This window comes from Stegodyphus dumicola, chromosome X2, assembly GCF_044657685.1.
Source record: "Stegodyphus dumicola isolate Sdum_Otavi_A_Nest chromosome X2, ASM4465768v1".
NCBI lineage: Eukaryota > Metazoa > Arthropoda > Arachnida > Araneae > Eresidae > Stegodyphus > Stegodyphus dumicola.
In genome coordinates this window covers 106,648,429-106,672,881 of record NC_140781.1, presented here as the reverse complement: position 1 = coordinate 106,672,881, position 24,453 = coordinate 106,648,429, and the positions used below count along the sequence as shown (strand labels likewise).

The 24,453-nt window shown below is 30.7% G+C and overlaps 1 long non-coding RNA gene across 2 annotated transcripts; it reads right to left on the bottom strand.

Annotated features, from left to right (window-relative positions):
* Positions 1-457: 457 nt before the first annotated feature.
* On the bottom strand, positions 458-2,434 carry LOC118202738 (uncharacterized). 2 transcript variants are annotated; one of them, XR_015039005.1, is made up of 4 exons: positions 1,323-1,662; positions 1,143-1,200; positions 955-1,033; positions 458-854 (listed from the first exon to the last, which is right to left on the bottom strand). It is a non-coding gene; the product is annotated as an uncharacterized LOC118202738 (long non-coding RNA). The 2 variants fall into 2 exon arrangements; XR_015039006.1 differs by having other exon boundaries at positions 955-1,200; positions 1,323-2,434.
* Between the last annotated feature and the right edge of the window lie 22,019 nt (positions 2,435-24,453).

The following is a 24,453-nucleotide window of genomic DNA, read 5'->3' as shown; positions in this document are numbered from 1 at the left end:
TTTCTCCATCTGCTTCTTCCCTCGTCTAAGTGGCAGCAAAATGTTATTTTTGAAGTCCCTAAACAAAATATCCATATTATGCATATTCATAATACAAGATAACTAAACAAGGTTACGATAATGAAAACATAAGTTAGTGTATATATAAACACTTTTATTAAATGTTTTAATATTTTTTCTAAGTGTTCTTTCTGTTGTTTAGTTTTAATCTTTTGTTAACTACATATTCTTTTTAACTAGAAAATAATAATTGAACATAGTACAAAAATACACAATTACCACAAAAGGGTGGCAAGTTTAAGAAGTTAATAATGTAAGATTGAATCCTTATATTTAAAATAATATATAAACGGTAAATTTAAAATAATAAACGTAGTATGAAAATACATAATTAAAATAAACAGGCTGGAAACATTAAAAGTAATGAATTCACCTGTATATTTTCTGAATGAAGATTCATTTCTTTCCATGATTCATTTATCATTTCTGCAATATTCTTTACCTGAAAGGGGTGATAAATTATCCTTAACAATAAAATGTTTTCTGGTAAGAAGTAGGCTGGAAACCTTTAAATTAATCAACTCACCTCTATGTTTGTCAATTTATCTGTCAAAATTAGTTTTCTTCTTTCTTTTATTTATTTTTTTTGGATTACCTAATTTGCAATAAATTTTTTTTACTGAAAAATAAGTAGGTAAACTTATACTAATAATAACTAAATAAATTTTACAGTTGCTTTTACTGAAGGAGTAGTATTAAAATAAAGTGAAGCACTAATTTGAAACATAAGCTGTGAATGGTTAAAATTTTGTCTTACCTCTGTCATAGTATTTCATGACATTTTGGATCTGCAGCTGTGAAAGAAAGTTTATTTTAATGAAGGAATAACAAAATATATAAAGAATAGCTCTCATGTCAAAATAAAAGTTGAGAATAACTGAAATACACATTTACCTCTTTATGTAAAAGATATGCAACATTTTCGCAACATTTCCATCCTTTTGTTTTCTGGGCTCTGTTTTTTGGTTGAATTCTAAAAGGAAATAAAAAATAACAATTTCATGTAGTGAAAAACAAAAAGGTATTAAATCAAAATTTGTGGACCATCTGAACATTTACACAAATTATAGTAAACAATTTACTTGTATGCTTTTCTTATCATTTATTCCAGTTTTAAAACTTGGTCTGTGTTCCCTTACTCTGAAAAATAAGCACATAGATTATAATGGTATGTAATTTAATATTTAAATGCAATTTTTGTATGTATATATATGTAAATAAATAAATTATGTCAAAAATAAAGTTATATTTGTTGGTTTTACCCCATTTATCATCATCTTCCTGAATGAATGGTATATCATCATCTTGTCGGGCAGATTTCTTTGGAGGCATCAGGTCCTCAATTCCTTCGCTTTCTGATGTTGGTTCGTCCAACATTTTAAGTTCAAGGCCGACTTTTCCATGGCCTGGACACACAGCTTTAATGTCCTGTAGAAACTGAGCAAGTCTTTCTCCATCATAAGTAAAGGGCTTCAAGCGGAACCGCCTGTAATAATGTACAGCCATGTACTGCGTGCGAATATCATCTGTTCTCTTGCTCTTTATAGACCTCTTAAAAAGTTTGTTTTCACCCTCAAGATCATTTATAGTGTTCTGTTTATCATCGGGATCTACAAATACGCCTCTAAATAAAGGATTAATGAATGTTAAGGATGAAAAAAAAAATGTCACTCATTAAAAAAAAAGACACATATTTACCTTTCTTGTGATTGGTAGTTTTATGTGTTGCTGCCGGAAATAAATTTTCTATCCTTTTATATTGTGGAGCAGAGTCAGTGTATATGAAGGTGGTTTCTGGGTGAACATGACGTTTAATGTAAGGCCACAAACGCCTTTTGCTTTTTCCTTTAACCTTGAAAAATAATCCTTCTTTGTCTTCTCGACAGTAGATGCCTAAAACTACGATGGTCATATTTTTGGTTACCCTGCCGCGGTTGTACTTGCGGCGGGTCAAAAATGTTTCATCAATTAATATAGATTTTCCTTTACCACCTAACATTCTGCTATGATGAGAGGCAAAAATTTCGCATACCTCACGACAATATGATAAAAAGTCAACAATAGTCTCATTTGCAATTACTGGTAATTTTTGCTTTTCCCTCCATAGCTTTAGCTGCTGATTTATGTAGCTGAAACTGTGATCTAGAACAAAGTACACAGTTATGACTAAAGCTTCCCTTATTGGGATTTTTGTACCTTCGAAAAATGTGTTTTCAATGGGGTTAATCATGCCAGAGCAGTTGTTGCGATTTCTCAGGCTGCAGACCCAACACCATCCCAGCTTTGATTCCTTTCTCTTGTTGCTTCTCATCGGTGCCTGGCACTTGGGGCAAGGTGGTGCCTCATCCTCTCTGGGAAGAAGTCCAGCATCCGTGGCAAACTCGAGTGCAGCTGCCTCTGTATTAATTAAATGCATGTCAGTAATTAAACAGAAATATTTCAGTTTTTCATGCAAAGAAGCCATATTAAAAAAAGTCAGTACAGTGACAGAAATAGTTTAAAGAAATTTATTGTTAGAAATTTCAGAAACTTGGCAATTATGCAAAAGTCAAAACTATCAGAAATAAAAAAGTTTAATAAAGATGAAAAGTAATTATAAGTTTAATTAAACAATATTAGTTCATTATAGGAAGATAGAGAAGTGAAAAGTTCAAACTAAAAAGTAGTGTTACAAAAAAAAAAAAAAAAAAAAAAAAAAAAAAAAAAAAAAAAAAAAAGAAGGGGAAAATAAAAATAATAGTAATGATATGTATCTATGAAAACAAAGTATTAAAACAAATTTCAAGTGAAAAATAATATTAAAAAATGTAATGGATGAAAATAGATTAAAAGTAAACTTAGCTTTGGCACAGTCCAAACCACGTAAGTACCGAGGTACTGATTTTTTTTCGGTACCTGACAGACAGACAGACAGCTGCACGGGCTTAACCGCGGCAAAATATGATCGCGAAAAATCTTCTTTTTTAAATTTATTTAAAATATTTTCGAAAAAAAAAAAAATATTTTACTTTACAAATAAATGTTTTTCGGTACATACGTTTTTTTAAAACATTTTTAAACAGAGATGCAGAAGAATAATAGGTATTGTTATTTTTGTGTGCAGATATGCGTGCGTGATGAACTAAAAAATGATTTTGAAGGTTTCGTGGCATATTTATCCTCTCAAAAATATGCAACTTGCTCAACTTTTCGATTTTATTAAATTAAATAAGGCCTATCGATTTTTTTTTTTTAAGCACTGACAATGAAAGCTGTTATGTTCTATTTTTGCGTTTTTATCCCAAAGCGCGTTAGCCCAGAAGGGCTATTAATTTCGTTTTCGCATTTTGCGTTGAACTGTTTCTACCGAATATTATCGCTGTGTGTTATATTTAAAGATATTTAATAATAAAGTATCAGCATAAATATACGTATGTTTAACGTACATAACATTTATGCAGATACTGTGATAAAACAACGGTACCTACAGCTATGAAATTTTGATTATGTACGTCACCACCCGAATATGGGCATCTGAAAGCTCAAATTTGTAATTTGTTTTATTAACTATTTAACATTTTGTAAAGCATTTATGTGTTTTTGATTAAGAAACTCGACGATTTCTAAGCGAGCAATGGCAACACTGTTCGGCGCAAGACTGTCTATCGGAAATTCTAAAGATATGCTCTTCTTTTAAATGTTTTGTCATATTGCTGCTTAAGAGAGAAGACAGTTGGGATGTACAAAATTTAAAGACAGCATGTCTGTTGATTTTGAAAATTCATTTCCAATGAATTTAACAATTGTTTTCAGTTGGCGAGAGGTATACATCTCTGTTGTACACTATTATTGGTAACCTTTAATTGTTGGTTATTTGTTACATTTTTTTGTCTTTCATATTGCCCTGGCTGCATTGGAAATTTCGTGGTTTTCCTCGTGCGTATACGAGCCAGTACAATTACACTAATGAATCATATCACTTAAATAATCTGAATAATTATAGAATTATTATATAAGTGTAGAATAATTGGGTTGGTTGTTATGTTCACGAGTTGTGTGTAAATGCGTGGCTTTGTGTGATTATGTAATTAATTAATGAAGATTTCAGCAGCGGCCTGGAGGTAAAGTGTGTGAGCACTGGTAGTTCTGTCCGAAGTTCGAATCCCGCTAATGCGCCGGTTGCTTGTTATGTTCACGAGTTGTGTGTAAATGCGTGGCTTTGTGTGATTATGTCATTAATTAATGAAGGGTTCAGCAGCGGCCTGGCGGAAAAGTGTGTGAGCACTGGTAGTTCATCTCATTACACATATACTAGCTATGCATATATACATTATAGACAGGGGTGTAACTAGAATTCTTGGTCCCGTATGCAAAATAATTTCCTGGGTCCCTAAACCAATAAATTTAATGTGCTTAAAAATAAAAATTAAACTAAAGAAAAAAACGTGAGAAGTAAAAAAAAAAATCAAGGATTCCTGGAGCCTGTTTTCATGATTTTTATCACATCTGGATTAATTGTTAAAAAATAAAAGCACGTTCTTAGGGAACCATTTGAAAGTTATGTAATATGAAGAAAGAATTAAAAGGAAAATATTTCCCCTTTGCTAACTGGTGAAATGCAAATTTGCTTTAGTCTGGGTATTTGACGTCAGATGATTTTAATTCTGTAATTTAAGACTTTTTGTGTGCGTGCGTGTGAGTGATAGATAATTGATATTGACATACAAGATAATTGATAAACGTACAGAAAAAATATTACATCAATAAATAGTACTCTGTGGTTTACTCAACTTACAAACATAATTTATGCAATAATATACAAGTAACATGATTTTAATTCTGTAATTTAAGACTTTTTGTGTGCGTGCGTGTGAGTGATAGATAATTGATATTGACAGACAAGATAATTGATAAAAGTACAGAAAAAATATTACATCAATAGATAGTACTCTGTGATTTACTCAACTTACAAACATAATTTATGCAATAATATACAAGTAATAAATAAGAACTTTTATGATGTAAATGATACATTTGTTAAATATAAAACATATTTATCATAAACTTCATAAAGAAAATTATTTGAATATACAATTTTAGTAGAAAATATGTAATATTTTTGCTGTCCTTTTAAAAATCCTTTTGGTACACTAAACTACTTGAATACATCATTTTTATAAAAAAACATGAATGCTAAAGATTTTTCCTGTTTCTTTTTAATTTTCCCTCAGCCCGTTCTGCTGTTCTTCTCTAATCCCCCCCCTCAATAAGTGTAATTATAACACTGGTGACCGAAATTCATCATAAAGACAAAAATCTTTTTTATTAAAATTTGCGTCTCCTAACCTTCATTTCCGCAAAATTATTTATCAATACCTGGACGTCCATTTTCAGAGCCATGTCAACTTCAACGCTCAATAGTGATAGGTTTAACAACCGATCTTGTATCATAGTGTTTCTTAAATATGTTTTTATTATTGAAAATGACCTCTCGCTCGTGGCTTTGGTTACAGATAATAAATGATAAATACAATATAAGTTAATTGCACTCCCGATTAACTGCTTGTCATGTCATAGTATTTTACCATTGCTAATTTAGCTAAATCCTTAACGGATTTCAAATTTTGGATATCTGTTCTGAAAGTATTTATAAATAATAAAAGTTGTACTTCCAGTACATTAGCAAAGTCTTATTTATATTTTTTCTGTATTTTTGAAACATTATTAATAATTTCCGTATTTGTTAACAATGACAAATACGGAAATTTAAGTTCCAAAAACGAAAACATCACTGCGATTTTTGTTATTCCAGTCGTTCTGTATTTTAACTGAGTATTTAAAATGTCGAGAGCAGCATAAAAAACTGTTACTTTAAAAGACATTTCGGAATTTTCAAGCCTGTTATCCTCACATAACTCATCAATATTTTCTTGTCTTTATTTTCTTCTATTTTTCAAATTTAGTTTCTATGTCCCATTTATTTTATATACAAAAATTTGTATATAAATGTATTTGTATTTTTGTGAATATACAAAAATTGTATATTCAAAACTCTGCTTCTTTCATAATGTCTTCAAACTTCTTTCTCATATCTTGCATATTAATTGAAACGCTTTTTACATGTTGGCGAGCTCCATTCAAGTCGATTGATTTTCGATTGTCGAGTCGATTGATTGATTGATAGATCCTGCAGATACAACACAGGACGTGTTTGTTTTTAATTTTTTGGCATTTTGCCAGAAATGTTTAATAATTTGTAGTTAAGCTCATCGACACAACGTATATTTCAAGATGAGAACTCACACTCTGTCACATGGATTTTAAAAGTAGTACACATAAATACTTGTTTTATGCTTTCCTAAAAAAGTATAACGTTTCCTCATAATTAGTTAAAATAAAGTTGTATGAAACAAGTTTTGCGTACTTTGCAGAGAAATGCGCAAAACTTCATTTAATGAAAATAGGTTTGTGGTGGATCAAAAAGCAAAAATCAGATAGGAAATGCTGATATATTTTAGGAGCATTAATATTTATGATTATTGTTTTCTGCTTTATTTGCATCTTGAAAAACTATTAATGTCTTGGAAATTAATGACCTCAGATTTCCAGTTTTTACGCTGCTTATAAATTAAGCAGTATCAATTTTTTTTAAATCTATCTATCATTAATTTATTAAAGACAAAAATATAAAAAAATAAATATAATGTATGGGAACATATATTAACAGAAGCTATTTATGTCTTAGAAAAGTTATGCAGTGGTTCTGAAATGAAAGATAGTAATGTACAAAGGGATTATATGAGTGAAAATCGCTTCATTTATTATTAAAACGTATTAAATAAATTTTTTAATTTGCGAAAATTATTGAAATATTGCAATAACGGGGGAGAATTCTTTTCTGAAATATTCCATTCGTTTGTGTGGTGAAAATAGCAATGTAATTCGCGTTCTTTCAAATGTTCAAATGCAACTTAAAACTATTAGGTCCAACGCTGCCATTGATATGCTTAATATTTTCAGTAATTAATTTATCGAAATTTACGAAGTAGTATATACTTTTAGTTGTGTGATACCATTTTTATTATCATTATTATATTATTATTGACGGTTTTACGTACTGAATGCTGTAGAAAGTAAATTAAAAGCAAAAGTAAAGTAAATTGTAAAATTAAATTTCAAATAACAATCAGAAAGGCGTTCTTGCCCTTCGGCTTATTAGTGTAAATAACAGAGACAAAATATATCTGCCTTTAACTTTGCCATTTTGTAATGTCAATCGGACTTCTAAATCCAAACCTTTTCTGTCCCTAACCACAGCAGTACTTTTGAAATCACTACGACGCAACAGAACTCTAACAAATCTCAGACTTCTGATAATTATAGTGTGATTAACAGTTAAACCTCACTTCGAATATTACAATACAATATAGAGAAAGCACCAATTCAGACACTTCAATATGAAATTCAAAACCTACGAAATTAATGCACAAATGCTACCCTAAACATTAAAACATAATGTGACAGGTTCATGTAAAATAAATAACTAGTAAAGCTCCAATATAAAGCAACATGTGAAAAGGGATGAACAAATTATAACATTCAAGTATTTCTAGTGGAAATAAAGTTGATATAAAACAAGAATTACCAGCCACAGATGTCTTTTTGCTCTGCATTATTCATCCGTTCTTTTTCTTTCACGATATCATGTTCTGCATTCCAAGAGTGCACAAAAATGATCACAAATTACACTAGAAGGGGCCAAAAGGGGAAAAAAGGAATCATTAGATTTTAACTACTTTGATATTAAAGAATAATTATACACAAAGAGAAATATCTAATATTGTTTCCTAATATATAAAACTTCAAGAGTCGCCTTCTTTGTTTTAAACTCCAGCAATGTGCTACATTGTTACTAAAAGCATGACTGCAATCGATAGAAAAGCTGATTTTCCTAATACGACAGAAGTACAGTAAGCGAAAGGGGTTTTTAATATATGGGTACAACATGAATAATGAAAGAAAAAAAATTAGACAGTTATTACGGATACACAGAATAAAAGGGATAATGATCTTCGAGAAGAGTAAATAATTGCAGCGCTGGTAGAAAGATGGCACCAAAAGACAAAGAGCAGGTAATTTTAAATCACAAATAAACAAAATAAACTTTACTGCTAGCTTTGAAGCAGGTGTTATATATTAGACTATCTTAATTCACACACATAATTAGTGACATAACAGATCAAAATAGAGTAATCAAACTCGCAATACATTAATATTAAAAGAGCTATACATATATACTTTTAAAGATTTTTTTTAAAAAAAGGGCACAAAAACACCTCTCCAAAACCAGACTTGGAAGAACATCTTGGAAACAAAAGTCGTATACCATAAAAGAAATATTTCATTCAAGAACCGTTTCTAATTTTAAGTTCTCTACTTAGGTACTCTCATCCATGAGAGAGGACAGCTTAGTCCGATATACCAGAAATTATCTTGAAATATTACCAGGTGACTTTAATGTAATTATAGAAATATTTCACTCAGGGAAAGAACATAATGTCTAGCTGCCCGGGTTCGAGCCCAGCTTTAATATAGCAAGCTAAAACACATAAAATGCCATTGAATGATACAGCATTTTGAAATGTTACAAAAAATTTAAATGCAATTTCGTGGAAGAGCTATTGCAATTACCTACATACTAAAATTTTGACCAAAAATTCAAGAAAACTAAGATACTCCTTTTTCTTTCGAAGGAATCAAAGTCATATACTAATGTAGGGATGCTCAACCTATTGTACTATGAAACCTACACATAGGAATGAAATTTTGTCAGCTATGTGAGATGTCCAATGCCGAGAAATTCCGTAAATTGTAGAATAGAACCTGCGTCCGAAAACAGACGAAAGGTAGAACATTATTCAAATACTTTACCTTTAGCCTTGAAGCAGGTGTTCTATATTAAACTGTGTTAATTCACATACAGAATTAGTAATATAATAGCTCAAAATATTTTAAGAACCAAACACGCATTAAATAAACATTAAAAAATCTATATACATTTATTAGTGTTACGAGGGTTTATTCTGAAATATTATAAGGTCACTTTCAAAGAAATGATAGAACTTTTCACTCAGGGAAGGGACATTCTGTCTGGCCGCCTGGGTTCCATCCCAGCTTCTGTTACAAAAGTTTCGTAGAAGAATTTTAAAAATCCAGAAACAAAACTTATGAAGAAATTATTGAACATACCTGGTTCTATGATTTAGCCATTCTTACAGACATAGTAACTAAATCTTAAATTTGAGGGAGGGGGCAAGAGAACTAAACTAAAGTCTTTGAATTAAAGGGTATTATAAATTCATTTTAAATCCAAATTAATTTTCTGAAAATATTATACAAATATGAGGAATATAAATTTTTACCATAATGTAATGTACGTTTTGCCCCTTTCAAAATCTAGAGAACTAAGGGGTGAAATATAAGAAAACTGAAAGAATCATTTGGAAAATCTCATCGAGCTTAAATTAGTTTCTAAATTAGATGTTTTGAGTGTATTTAAAATTAGGCTAACTACTTCATTCACTTCAAACCCATTACATAATACTAGTATTTAAGAAAAATGGTAAAAGATTGCAAATGTGTTAAATAACAATTCTATTGATCAAAAATTGAAATAACTGATTGTCATCCTAATTAAGATCAAGAATATCACAAAAAGCCATTTGAATAGTCCTAGAACAGAAACATCATGAACAGTTAAACTTTTAAAAAGATAAATTCCTGCTTCCAATCTACTTAAAAATGTGAAAGAGGATTTTCAACAATGAACTTGTTAAAATCAGTGTTTAGATACAGGATAACAAATCAACATCCCAACGACTGCAAGGATTTAACCATAACATCGCATGTATCAGAGGCAAAAAATAACTCGCAGAAGAAATGCAGTGTTAAATTTCACATTAAAATACGATTTCCCTGTATTTAACTTTCATCTTGCTGAATTTTTTGTAAATAATACAAAGAGTATACCTTTTCTTTAACATATTATACCACACATTTTTATACTTTGTGTAATGTATTTATAACTGAAATATTAAAAGTGCACTAGATCCTTGTGCTCGCCAAAATTTTATAAACTCATAATTGGCTCCCTTTAAGTTAAAGTTGCACATAACTGCACTAAGGGAAGGAATGCAATTTTATTTCTTTGTCTGTATTTGGTTTCATTTTCATATAAAGAGTTAAAAATAGGGTTATCTAATTTTGTTATCTAGGTAACAAAATTTAAACACACATTTTCAGTAAAAATTACAGAATAAAAGAATTTGTTTCCCTGAAGATGCAACACCTCGCTATTCCAGGTATGGTACAGACTGCATACTGTCAGAAAGAAATTCCTTTCTTAAACAGGGAATCCATATACTTTAATCTGTTTTTACACAAGTACTGTTTATGACTAATGGTCCAAGAGTAAAATACTTTATAGTTAATCCATCTAAATTTTTATTATTTCCGGTCATCTGTATAGACTGTTTATTTATCACGACTAAACTACCAATCTGCATTCTAGATACCTCATATGATTCTTCAAGTCACGTTTCGTAGCCTATCATTTCTAATACAACAGGTACTTGCTGAGTGCAGACTTGTAAAGCGTGATTTCGCGTATAGCAGTACCTTACAGGATTCCATTTAATTTGTCCACTGCTAGAATTTCATTCATACGTGGTTCAACATTCATCCATCAACACCAGAAAGAATTTATCTGCTACTTTAAACAATTTCCATAGACTGAAAATGAAGTTCAAAAAAATCTTACAAATCTCAAATGCAAAGCATTCCGAAGAATTTTCACATATGGAAGATAAAGAAGTCAAACAATGAATCAGAAAATTACAAAAGAAGAATTGGGTGCTTATAAAACCCCTTGATAATAAAAGCGCTCATTACGAGAAACAGCTTTTAACTGAAGATTAGATGAAGGAATCGTTAAATAACAGAGAAGCAATGTCTGATCTTCTAGTGGAGATGGACACAAAAAAAAAAAAAAAAAACGGACACTTTAAAAGAGCTACTGGGAAATATGTGCTCTTTACAGCGACATGGTTACAGTTGCATCAGTCATTCTTATAAGCAAAAGACATCAGCTTTTTCAAAAAATAATTCTATCATGTATTTGCCAAGAGAACGAAAACAAGTCCTAAAGAAACTTTCAGAGTGCTTTTCAAAACCAAGTTGAAAGTTAGTCTGCAGAATTTTACTTCCATAATAATAAAACATCTCTGATTTTATTTCAAAATGAATATTTTTTTATCGATTTTAAAGAGATCTTCGCAAATTGGTTCATAAAACTTCACAATAGGCCAAAATTGTTCAGATTAGGGACAAAATATAATAAAGTATGCTTAAAACAACTAAGAAAAAGCACATTTTGAGCATCCTTAACAGAAGACAATTTGGCTCCACTAACTTTCTTTACGAGTATACATTAAATTTTTATTTACATTTTTTTTTATTCAACACTTAACTTTCAATGGTTTTAAGAGAAACAGCAGTTGATAGAGAGACTCTAAATTCGGAAAAAACTGAAACAAAATTGGTTTATACCCAGGCAGTGCAATTACACTGGCCTGTTGGGAAGAGAAGACCCCGTTGGACATGGAAAATATTAGGCCACACAGAGAGGAAAATGTTTAGCCTCCTCCTCGTAATGCGAAAGGAGGCCACTTGGGAAAAAATTACATCACAGCAGTACTTTTGAAACCACTACGAAGCAACAGAACTCTAACAAATCTCAGACTTCTGATAATTATAGTTTGATTAACAGTTCAACCTCACTTCGAATATTACAATACAATATAGAGAAAGCACCAATTCAGACACTTCAATATGAAATTCAAAACCTACGAAATTAATGCACAAATGCTACCCTAAACATTAAAACATAATGTGACACGTTCATGTAAAATAAATAACTAGTAAAGCTCCAATATAAAGCAACATGTGAAAAGGGATGAACAAATTATAACATTCAAGTATTTCTAGTGGAAATAAAGTTGATATAAAACAAGAATTACCAGCCACAGATGTCTTTTTGCTCTGCATTATTCATCCATTCTTTTTCTTTCACGATATCATGTTCTGCATTCCAAGAGTGCACAAAAATGATCACAAATTACACTAGAATGGGGCCAAAAGGGGGAAAAAAGAAATCATTAGATTTTAACTACTTTGATATTAAAGAATAATTACACACAAAGAGAAATATCTAATATTGTTTCTTAATATATAAAACTTCAACAGTCGCCTTCTTTGTTTTAAACTCCAGCAATGTGCTACATTGTTACTAAAAGCATGACTGCAATCGATAGAAAAGCTGATTTTCCTAATACGACAGAAGTACAGTAAGCGAAAGGGGTTTTTAATATATGGGTACAACATGAATAATGAAAGAAAAAAAAATTAGACAGTTATTACGGACACACAGAATAAAAGGGAGAATGATCTTCGAGAAGAGTAAATAATTGCAGCGCTGGTAGAAAGATGGCACCAAAAGACAAAGAGCAGGTAATTTTAAATCACAAATAATCAAAATAAACTTTACTGCTAGCTTTGAAGCAGGTGTTATATATTAGACTATCTTAATTCACACACATAATTAGTGACATAACAGATTAAAATAGAGTAATCAAACTCGCAAAACATTAATATTAAAAGAGCTATACATATATACTTTTAAAGATTTTTTTAAAAAAAGGGCACAAAAACATCTCTCTAAAATCAGACTTGGAAGAACATCTTGGAAACAAAAGTCGTATACCATAAAAGAAATATTTCATTCAGAAATTTAACGTAAGAACCGTTTCTAATTTTAAGTTCTCTACTTAGGGACCCTCATCCATGAGAGAGGACAGCTTAGTCCGATATACCAGAAATTATCTTGAAATATTACCAGGTGACTTTAATGTAATTATAGAAATATTTGACTCAGGAAAAGAACATATTGTCTAGCTGCCCGGGTTCGAGCCCAGCTTTAATATAGCAAGCTAAAACACATCAAATGCCATTGAATGATACAGCATTTTGAAATGTTACAAAAAATTTAAATGCAATTTCGTGGAAGAGCTATTGCAATTACCTACATACTAAAATTTTGACCAAAAATTCAAGAAAACTAAGATACTCCTTTTTCTTTCGAAGGAATCAAAGTCATATACTAATGAAGGGATTCTCAAACTATTGTACTATGAAACCTACACATAGGAATGAAATTTTGTCAGCTATGTGAGATGTCCAATACGGAGAAATTCCGTAAATTGTAGAATAGAACCTGCGTCTGAAAACAGACGAAAAGTAAAACATTATTCAAATACTTTACCTTTAGCCTCGAAGCAGGTGTTCTATATTAAACTGTATTAATTCACATACAGAATTAGTAATATAATAGCTCAAAATATTTTAAGAACCAAACACGCATTAAATAAACATTTAAAAATCTATATACATTTATTAGTGTTATGAGGGTTTATTCTGAAATATTATAAGGTCACTTTCAAAGAAATGATAGAACTTTTCACTCGGGGAAGGGACATTCTGTCTGGCTGCCCGGGCTCCATCCCAGCTTCTGTTACAAAAGTTTCATAGAAGAATTTTAAAAATCCAGAAACAAAACTTATGAAGAAATTATTGAACATACCTGGTTCTATGATTTAGCCATTCTTACAGACATAGTAACTAAATCTTAAATTTGAGGGAGGGGGCAAGAGAACTAAACTAAAGTCTTTGAATTAAAGGGTATTATAAATTCATTTTAAATCAAAATTAATTTTCTGAAAATATTACACAAATATGAGGAATATACATTTTTACCATAATGTAATGTACGTTTTGCCCCTTTCAAAATCTAGAGAACTAAGGGGTGAAATATAAGAAAACTGAAAGAATCATTTGGAAAATCTCATCGAGCTTAAATTAGTTTCTAAATTAGATGTTTTGAGTGTATTTAAAATTAGGCTAACTACTTCATTCACTTCAAACCCATTACATAATACTAGTATTTAAGAAAAATGGTAAAAGATTGCAAATATGTTAAATAACAATTCTATTGATCTAGAAATGGAAATAACTGATTTTCATCCTAATTAAGATCAAGAATATCACAAAAAGCCATTTGAATAGTCCTAGAACAGAAACATCATGAACAGTTAAACTTTTAAAAAGATAAATTCCTGCTTCCAATCTACTTAAAAATGTGAAAGAGGATTTTCAACAATGAACTTGTTAAAATCAGTGTTTAGATACAGGATAACAAATCAACATCCCAACGACTGCAAGGATTTAACCATAACATCGCATGTATCAGAGGCAAAAAATAACTCGCAGAAGAAATGCAGTGTTAAATTTCACATTAAAATACGATTTCCCTGTATTTAACTTTCATCTTGCTGAATTTTTTGTAAATAATACAAAGAGTATACCTTTTCTTTAACATATTATACCACACATTTTTATACTTTGTGTAATGTATTTATAACTGAAATATTAAAAGTGCACTAGATCCTTGTGCTCGCCAAAATTTTATAAACTCATAATTGGCTCCCTTTAAGTTAAAGTTGCACATAACTGCACTAAGGGAAGGAATGCAATTTTATTTCTTTGTCTGTATTTGGTTTCATTTTCATATAAAGAGTTAAAAATAGGGTTATCTAATTTTGTTATCTAGGTAACAAAATTTAAACACACATTTTCAGTAAAAATTACAGAATAAAAGATTTTGTTTCCCTGAAGATGCAACACCTCGCTATTCCAGGTATGGTACAGACTGCATACTGTCAGAAAGAAATTCCTTTCTTAAACAGGGAATCCATATACTTTAATCTGTTTTTACACAAGTACTGTTTATGACTAATGGTCCAAGAGTAAAATACTTTATAGTTAATCCATCTAAATTTTTATTATTTCCGGTCATCTGTATAGACTGTTTATTTATCACGACTAAACTACCAATCTGCATTCTAGATACCTCATATGATTCTTCAAGTCACGTTTCGTAGCCTATCATTTCTAATACAACAGGTACTTGCTGAGTGCAGACTTGTAAAGCGTGATTTCGCGTATAGCAGTACCTTACAGGATTCCATTTAATTTGTCCACTGCTAGAATTTCATTCATACGTGGTTCAACATTCATCCATCAACACCAGAAAGAATTTATCTGCTACTTTAAACAATTTCCATAGACTGAAAATGAAGTTCAAAAAAATCTTACAAATCTCAAATGCAAAGCATTCCGAAGAATTTTCACATATGGAAGATAAAGAAGTCAAACAATGAATCAGAAAATTACAAAAGAAGAATTGGGTGCTTATAAAACCCCTTGATAATAAAAGCGCTCATTACGAGAAACAGCTTTTAACTGAAGATTAGATGAAGGAATCGTTAAATAACAGAGAAGCAATGTCTGATCTTCTAGTGGAGATGGACACACACACAAAAAAAAAAAAAAAAAAAAAAAAAAAAAAAAAAAAAAAACGGACACTTTAAAAGAGCTACTGGGAAATATGTGCTCTTTACAGCGACATGGTTACAGTTGCATCAGTCATTCTTATAAGCAAAAGACATCAGCTTTTTCAAAAAATAATTCTATCATGTATTTGCCAAGAGAACGAAAACAAGTCCTAAAGAAACTTTCAGAGTGCTTTTCAAAACCAAGTTGAAAGTTAGTCTGCAGAATTTTACTTCGATAATAATAAAACATCTCTGATTTTATTTCAAAATGAATATTTTTTTATCGATTTTAAAGAGATCTTCGCAAATTGGTTCATAAAACTTCACAATATGCCAAAATTGTTCAGATTAGGGACAAAATATAATAAAGTATGCTTAAAACAACTAAGAAAAAGCACATTTTGAGCATCCTTAACAGAAGACAATTTGGCTCCACTAACTTTCTTTACGAGTATACATTAAATTTTTATTTACATTTTTTTTTATTCAACACTTAACTTTCAATGGTTTTAAGAGAAACAGCAGTTGATAGAGAGACTCTAAATTCGGAAAAAACTGAAACAAAATTGGTTTATACCCAGGCAGTGCAATTACACTGGCCTGTTGGGAAGAGAAGACCCCGTTGGACATGGAAAATATTAGGCCACACAGAGAGGAAAATGTTTAGCCTCCTCCTCGTAATGCGAAAGGAGGCCACTTGGGAAAAAATTACATCACAGCAGTACTTTTGAAACCACTACGAAGCAACAGAACTCTAACAAATCTCAGACTTCTGATAATTATAGTTTGATTAACAGTTCAACCTCACTTCGAATATTACAATACAATATAGAGAAAGCACCAATTCAGACACTTCAATATGAAATTCAAAACCTACGAAATTAATGCACAAATGCTACCCTAAACATTAAAACATAATGTGACACGTTCATGTAAAATAAATAACTAGTAAAGCTCCAATATAAAGCAACATGTGAAAGGGATGAACAAATTATAACATTCAAGTATTTCTAGTGGAAATAAAGTTGATATAAAACAAGAATTACCAGCCACAGATGTCTTTTTGCTCTGCATTATTCATCCATTCTTTTTCTTTCACAATATCATGTTCTGCATTCCAAGAGTGCACAAAAATGATCACAAATTACACTAGAAGGGGCCAAAAGGGGGAAAAAAGAAATCATTAGATTTTAACTACTTTGATATTAAAGAATAATTACACACAAAGAGAAATATCTAATATTGTTTCTTAATATATAAAACTTCAACAGTCGCCTTCTTTGTTTTAAACTCCAGCAATGTGCTACATTGTTACTAAATGCATGACTGCAATCGATAGAAAAGCTGATTTTCCTAATACGACAGAAGTACAGTAAGCGAAAGGGGTTTTTAATATATGGGTACAACATGAATAATGAAAGAAAAAAAAATTAGACAGTTATTATGGACACACAGAATAAAAGGGAGAATGATCTTCGAGAAGAGTAAATAATTGCAGCGCTGGTAGAAAGATGGCACCAAAAGACAAAGAGCAGGTAATTTTAAATCACAAATAATCAAAATAAACTTTACTGCTAGCTTTGAAGCAGGTGTTATATATTAGACTATCTTAATTCACACACATAATTAGTGACATAACAGATCAAAATAGAGTAATCAAACTCACAATACATTAATATTAAAAGAGCTATACATATATAGATTTTTTTAAAAAAGAGGGCACAAAAACACCTCTCTAAAACCAGACTTGGAAGAACATCTTGGAAACAAAAGTCGTATACCATAAAAGAAATATTTCATTCAGAATTTTAACGTAAGAACCATTTCTAATTTTAAGTTCTCTACTTAGGTACTCTCATCCATGAGAGAGGACAGCTTAGTCCGATATACCAGAAATTATCTTGAAATATTACCAGGTGACTTTAATGTAATTATAGAAATATTTCACTCAGGGAAAGAACATATTGTCTAGCTGCCAGGGTTCGAGCCCAGCTTTAATATAGCAAGCTAAAACACATCAAATGCCATTGAATGATACAGCATTTTGAAATGTTTCAAAAAATTTAAATGCAATTTCGTGGAAGAGCTATTGCAATTACCTACATACTAAAATTTTGACCAAAAATTCAAGAAAACTAAGATACTCCTTTTTCTTTCGAAGGAATCAAAGTCATATACTAATGAAGGGATTCTCAAACTATTGTACTATGAAACCTACACATAGGAATGAAATTTTGTCAGCTATGTGAGATGTCCAATACGGAGAAATTCCGTAAATTGTAGAATAGAACCTGCGTCTGAAAACAGACGAAAAGTAAAACATTATTCAAATACTTTACCTTTAGCCTCGAAGCAGGTGTTCTATATTAAACTGTATTAATTCACATACAGAATTAGTAATATAATAGCTCAAAATATTTTAAGAACCAAACACGCATTAAATAAACATTTAAAAATCTATATACATTTATTAGTGTTATGAGGGTTTATTCTGAAATATTATAAGGTCACTTTCAAAGAAATGATAGAACTTTTCACTCGGGGAAGGGACATTCTGTCTGGCTGCCCGGGCTCCATCCCAGCTTCTGTTACAAAAGTTTCATAGAAGAATTTTAAAAATCCAGAAACAAAACTTATGAAGAAATTATTGAACATACCTGGTTCTATGATTTAGCCATTCTTACAGACATAGTAACTAAATCTTAAATTTGAGGGAGGGGGCAAGAGAACTAAACTAAAGTCTTTGAATTAAAGGGTATTATAAATTCATTTTAAATCCAAATTAATTTTCTGAAAATATTACACAAATATGAGGAATATAAATTTTTACCATAATGTAATGTACGTTTTGCCCCTTTCAAAATCTAGAGAACTAAGGGGTGAAATATAAGAAAACTGAAAGAATCATTTGGAAAATCTCATCGAGCTTAAATTAGTTTCTAAATTAGATGTTTTGAGTGTATTTAAAATTAGGCTAACTACTTCATTCACTTCAAACCCATTACATAATACTAGTATTTAAGAAAAATGGTAAAAGATTGCAAATATGTTAAATAACAATTCTATTGATCTAGAAATGGAAATAACTGATTTTCATCCTAATTAAGATCAAGAATATCACAAAAAGCCATTTGAATAGTCCTAGAACAGAAACATCATGAACAGTTAAACTTTTAAAAAGATAAATTCCTGCTTCCAATCTACTTAAAAATGTGAAAGAGGATTTTCAACAATGAACTTGTTAAAATCAGTGTTTAGATACAGGATAACAAATCAACATCCCAACGACTGCAAGGATTTAACCATAACATCGCATGTATCAGAGGCAAAAAATAACTCGCAGAAGAAATGCAGTGTTAAATTTCACATTAAAATACGATTTCCCTGTATTTAACTTTCATCTTGCTGAATTTTTTGTAAATAATACAAAGAGTATACCTTTTCTTTAACATATTATACCACACATTTTTATACTTTGTGTAATGTATTTATAACTGAAATATTAAAAGTGCACTAGATCCTTGTGCTCGCCAAAATTTTATAAACTCATAATTGGCTCCCTTTAAGTTAAAGTTGCACATAACTGCACTAAGGGAAGGAATGCAATTTTATTTCTTTGTCTGTATTTGGTTTCATTTTCATATAAAGAGTTAAAAATAGGGTTATCTAATTTTGTTATCTAGGTAACAAAATTTAAACACACATTTTCAGTAAAAATTACAGAATAAAAGATTTTGTTTCCCTGAAGATGCAACACCTCGCTATTCCAGGTATGGTACAGACTGCATACTGTCAGAAAGAAATTCCTTTCTTAAACAGGGAATCCATATACTTTAATCTGTTTTTACACAAGTACTGTTTATGACTAATGGTCCAAGAGTAAAATACTTTATAGTTAATCCATCTAAATTTTTATTATTTCCGGTCATCTGTATAGACTGTTTATTTATCACGACTAAACTACCAATCTGCATTCTAGATACCTCATATGATTCTTCAAGTCACGTTTCGTAGCCTATCATTTCTAATACAACAGGTACTTGCTGAGTGCAGACTTGTAAAGCGTGATTTCGCGTATAGCAGTACCTTACAGGATTCCATTTAATTTGTCCACTGCTAGAATTCATACGTGGTTCAACATTCATCCATCAACACCAGAAAGAATTTATCTGCTACTTTAAACAATTTCCATAGACTGAAAATGAAGTTCAAAAAAATCTTACAAATCTCAAATGCAAAGCATTCCGAAGAATTTTCACATATGGAAGATAAAGAAGTCAAACAATGAATCAGAAAATTACAAAAGAAGAATTGGGTGCTTATAAAACCCCTTGATAATAAAAGCGCTCATTACGAGAAACAGCTTTTAACTGAAGATTAGATGAAGGAATCGTTAAATAACAGAGAAGCAATGTCTGATCTTCTAGTGGAGATGGACACACACACAAAAAAAAAAAAAAAAAAAAAACGGACACTTTAAAAGAGCTACTGGGAAATATGTGCTCTTTACAGCGACATGGTTACAGTTGCATCAGTCATTCTTATAAGCAAAAGACATCAGCTTTTTCAAAAAATAATTCTATCATGTATTTGCCAAGAGAACGAAAACAAGTCCTAAAGAAACTTTCAGAGTGCTTTTCAAAACCAAGTTGAAAGTTAGTCTGCAGAATTTTACTTCAATAATAATAAAACATCTCTGATTTTATTTCAAAATGAATATTTTTTTATCGATTTTAAAGAGATCTTCGCAAATTGGTTCATAAAACTTCACAATATGCCAAAATTGTTCAGATTAGGGACAAAATATAATAAAGTATGCTTAAAACAACTAAGAAAAAGCACATTTTGAGCATCCTTAACAGAAGACAATTTGGCTCCACTAACTTTCTTTACGAGTATACATTAAATTTTTATTTACATTTTTTTTTATTCAACACTTAACTTTCAATGGTTTTAAGAGAAACAGCAGTTGATAGAGAGACTCTAAATTCGGAAAAAACTGAAACAAAATTGGTTTATACCCAGGCAGTGCAATTACACTGGCCTGTTGGGAAGAGAAGACCCCGTTGGACATGGAAAATATTAGGCCACACAGAGAGGAAAATGTTTAGCCTCCTCCTCGTAATGCGAAAGGAGGCCACTTGGGAAAAAATTACATCACAGCAGTACTTTTGAAACCACTACGAAGCAACAGAACTCTAACAAATCTCAGACTTCTGATAATTATAGTTTGATTAACAGTTCAACCTCACTTCGAATATTACAATACAATATAGAGAAAGCACCAATTCAGACACTTCAATATGAAATTCAAAACCTACGAAATTAATGCACAAATGCTACCCTAAACATTAAAACATAATGTGACACGTTCATGTAAAATAAATAACTAGTAAAGCTCCAATATAAAGCAACATGTGAAAAGGGATGAACAAATTATAACATTCAAGTATTTCTAGTGGAAATAAAGTTGATATAAAACAAGAATTACCAGCCACAGATGTCTTTTTGCTCTGCATTATTCATCCATTCTTTTTCTTTCACGATATCATGTTCTGCATTCCAAGAGTGCACAAAAATGATCACAAATTACACTAGAATGGGGCCAAAAGGGGGAAAAAAGAAATCATTAGATTTTAACTACTTTGATATTAAAGAATAATTACACACAAAGAGAAATATCTAATATTGTTTCTTAATATATAAAACTTCAACAGTCGCCTTCTTTGTTTTAAACTCCAGCAATGTGCTACATTGTTACTAAAAGCATGACTGCAATCGATAGAAAAGCTGATTTTCCTAATACGACAGAAGTACAGTAAGCGAAAGGGGTTTTTAATATATGGGTACAACATGAATAATGAAAGAAAAAAAAATTAGACAGTTATTACGGACACACAGAATAAAAGGGAGAATGATCTTCGAGAAGAGTAAATAATTGCAGCGCTGGTAGAAAGATGGCACCAAAAGACAAAGAGCAGGTAATTTTAAATCACAAATAATCAAAATAAACTTTACTGCTAGCTTTGAAGCAGGTGTTATATATTAGACTATCTTAATTCACACACATAATTAGTGACATAACAGATTAAAATAGAGTAATCAAACTCGCAAAACATTAATATTAAAAGAGCTATACATATATACTTTTAAAGATTTTTTTAAAAAAAGGGCACAAAAACACCTCTCTAAAATCAGACTTGGAAGAACATCTTGGAAACAAAAGTCGTATACCATAAAAGAAATATTTCATTCAGAAATTTAACGTAAGAACCGTTTCTAATTTTAAGTTCTCTACTTAGGGACCCTCATCCATGAGAGAGGACAGCTTAGTCCGATATACCAGAAATTATCTTGAAATATTACCAGGTGACTTTAATGTAATTATAGAAATATTTGACTCAGGAAAAGAACATATTGTCTAGCTGCCCGGGTTCGAGCCCAGCTTTAATATAGCAAGCTAAAACACATCAAATGCCATTGAATGATACAGCATTTTGAAATGTTACAAAAAATTTAAATGCAATTTCGTGGAAGAGCTATTGCAATTACCTACATACTAAAATTTTGACCAATAATTCAAGAAAACTAAGATACTCCTTTTTCTTTCGAAGGAATCAAAGTCATATACTAATGAAGGGATTCTCAAACTATTGTACTATGAAACCTACACATAGGAATGAAATTTTGTCAGCTATGTGAGATGTCCAATACGGAGAAATTCCGTAAATTGTAGAATAGAACCTGCGTCTGAAAACAGACGAAAAGTAAAACATTATTCAAATACTTTACCTTTAGCCTCGAAGCAGGTGTTCTATATTAAACTGTATTAATTCACATACAGAATTAGTAATATAATAGCTCAAAATATTTTAAGAACCAAACACGCATTAAATAAACATTTAAAAATCTATATACATTTATTAGTGTTATGAGGGTTTATTCTGAAATATTATAAGGTCACTTTCAAAGAAATGATAGAACTTTTCACTCGGGGAAGGGACATTCTGTCTGGCTGCCCGGGCTCCATCCCAGCTTCTGTTACAAAAGTTTCATAGAAGAATTTTAAAAATCCAGAAACAAAACTTATGAAGAAATTATTGAACATACCTGGTTCTATGATTTAGCCATTCTTACAGACATAGTAACTAAATCTTAAATTTGAGGGAGGGGGCAAGAGAACTAAACTAAAGTCTTTGAATTAAAGGGTATTATAAATTCATTTTAAATCAAAATTAATTTTCTGAAAATATTACACAAATATGAGGAATATAAATTTTTACCATAATGTAATGTACGTTTTGCCCCTTTCAAAATCTAGAGAACTAAGGGGTGAAATATAAGAAAACTGAAAGAATCATTTGGAAAATCTCATCGAGCTTAAATTAGTTTCTAAATTAGATGTTTTGAGTGTATTTAAAATTAGGCTAACTACTTCATTCACTTCAAACCCATTACATAATACTAGTATTTAAGAAAAATGGTAAAAGATTGCAAATATGTTAAATAACAATTCTATTGATCTAGAAATGGAAATAACTGATTTTCATCCTAATTAAGATCAAGAATATCACAAAAAGCCATTTGAATAGTCCTAGAACAGAAACATCATGAACAGTTAAACTTTTAAAAAGATAAATTCCTGCTTCCAATCTACTTAAAAATGTGAAAGAGGATTTTCAACAATGAACTTGTTAAAATCAGTGTTTAGATACAGGATAACAAATCAACATCCCAACGACTGCAAGGATTTAACCATAACATCGCATGTATCAGAGGCAAAAAATAACTCGCAGAAGAAATGCAGTGTTAAATTTCACATTAAAATACGATTTCCCTGTATTTAACTTTCATCTTGCTGAATTTTTTGTAAATAATACAAAGAGTATACCTTTTCTTTAACATATTATACCACACATTTTTATACTTTGTGTAATGTATTTATAACTGAAATATTAAAAGTGCACTAGATCCTTGTGCTCGCCAAAATTTTATAAACTCATAATTGGCTCCCTTTAAGTTAAAGTTGCACATAACTGCACTAAGGGAAGGAATGCAATTTTATTTCTTTGTCTGTATTTGGTTTCATTTTCATATAAAGAGTTAAAAATAGGGTTATCTAATTTTGTTATCTAGGTAACAAAATTTAAACACACATTTTCAGTAAAAATTACAGAATAAAAGATTTTGTTTCCCTGAAGATGCAACACCTCGCTATTCCAGGTATGGTACAGACTGCATACTGTCAGAAAGAAATTCCTTTCTTAAACAGGGAATCCATATACTTTAATCTGTTTTTACACAAGTACTGTTTATGACTAATGGTCCAAGAGTAAAATACTTTATAGTTAATCCATCTAAATTTTTATTATTTCCGGTCATCTGTATAGACTGTTTATTTATCACGACTAAACTACCAATCTGCATTCTAGATACCTCATATGATTCTTCAAGTCACGTTTCGTAGCCTATCATTTCTAATACAACAGGTACTTGCTGAGTGCAGACTTGTAAAGCGTGATTTCGCGTATAGCAGTACCTTACAGGATTCCATTTAATTTGTCCACTGCTAGAATTTCATTCATACGTGGTTCAACATTCATCCATCAACACCAGAAAGAATTTATCTGCTACTTTAAACAATTTCCATAGACTGAAAATGAAGTTCAAAAAAATCTTACAAATCTCAAATGCAAAGCATTCCGAAGAATTTTCACATATGGAAGATAAAGAAGTCAAACAATGAATCAGAAAATTACAAAAGAAGAATTGGGTGCTTATAAAACCCCTTGATAATAAAAGCGCTCATTACGAGAAACAGCTTTTAACTGAAGATTAGATGAAGGAATCGTTAAATAACAGAGAAGCAATGTCTGATCTTCTAGTGGAGATGGACACACACACACAC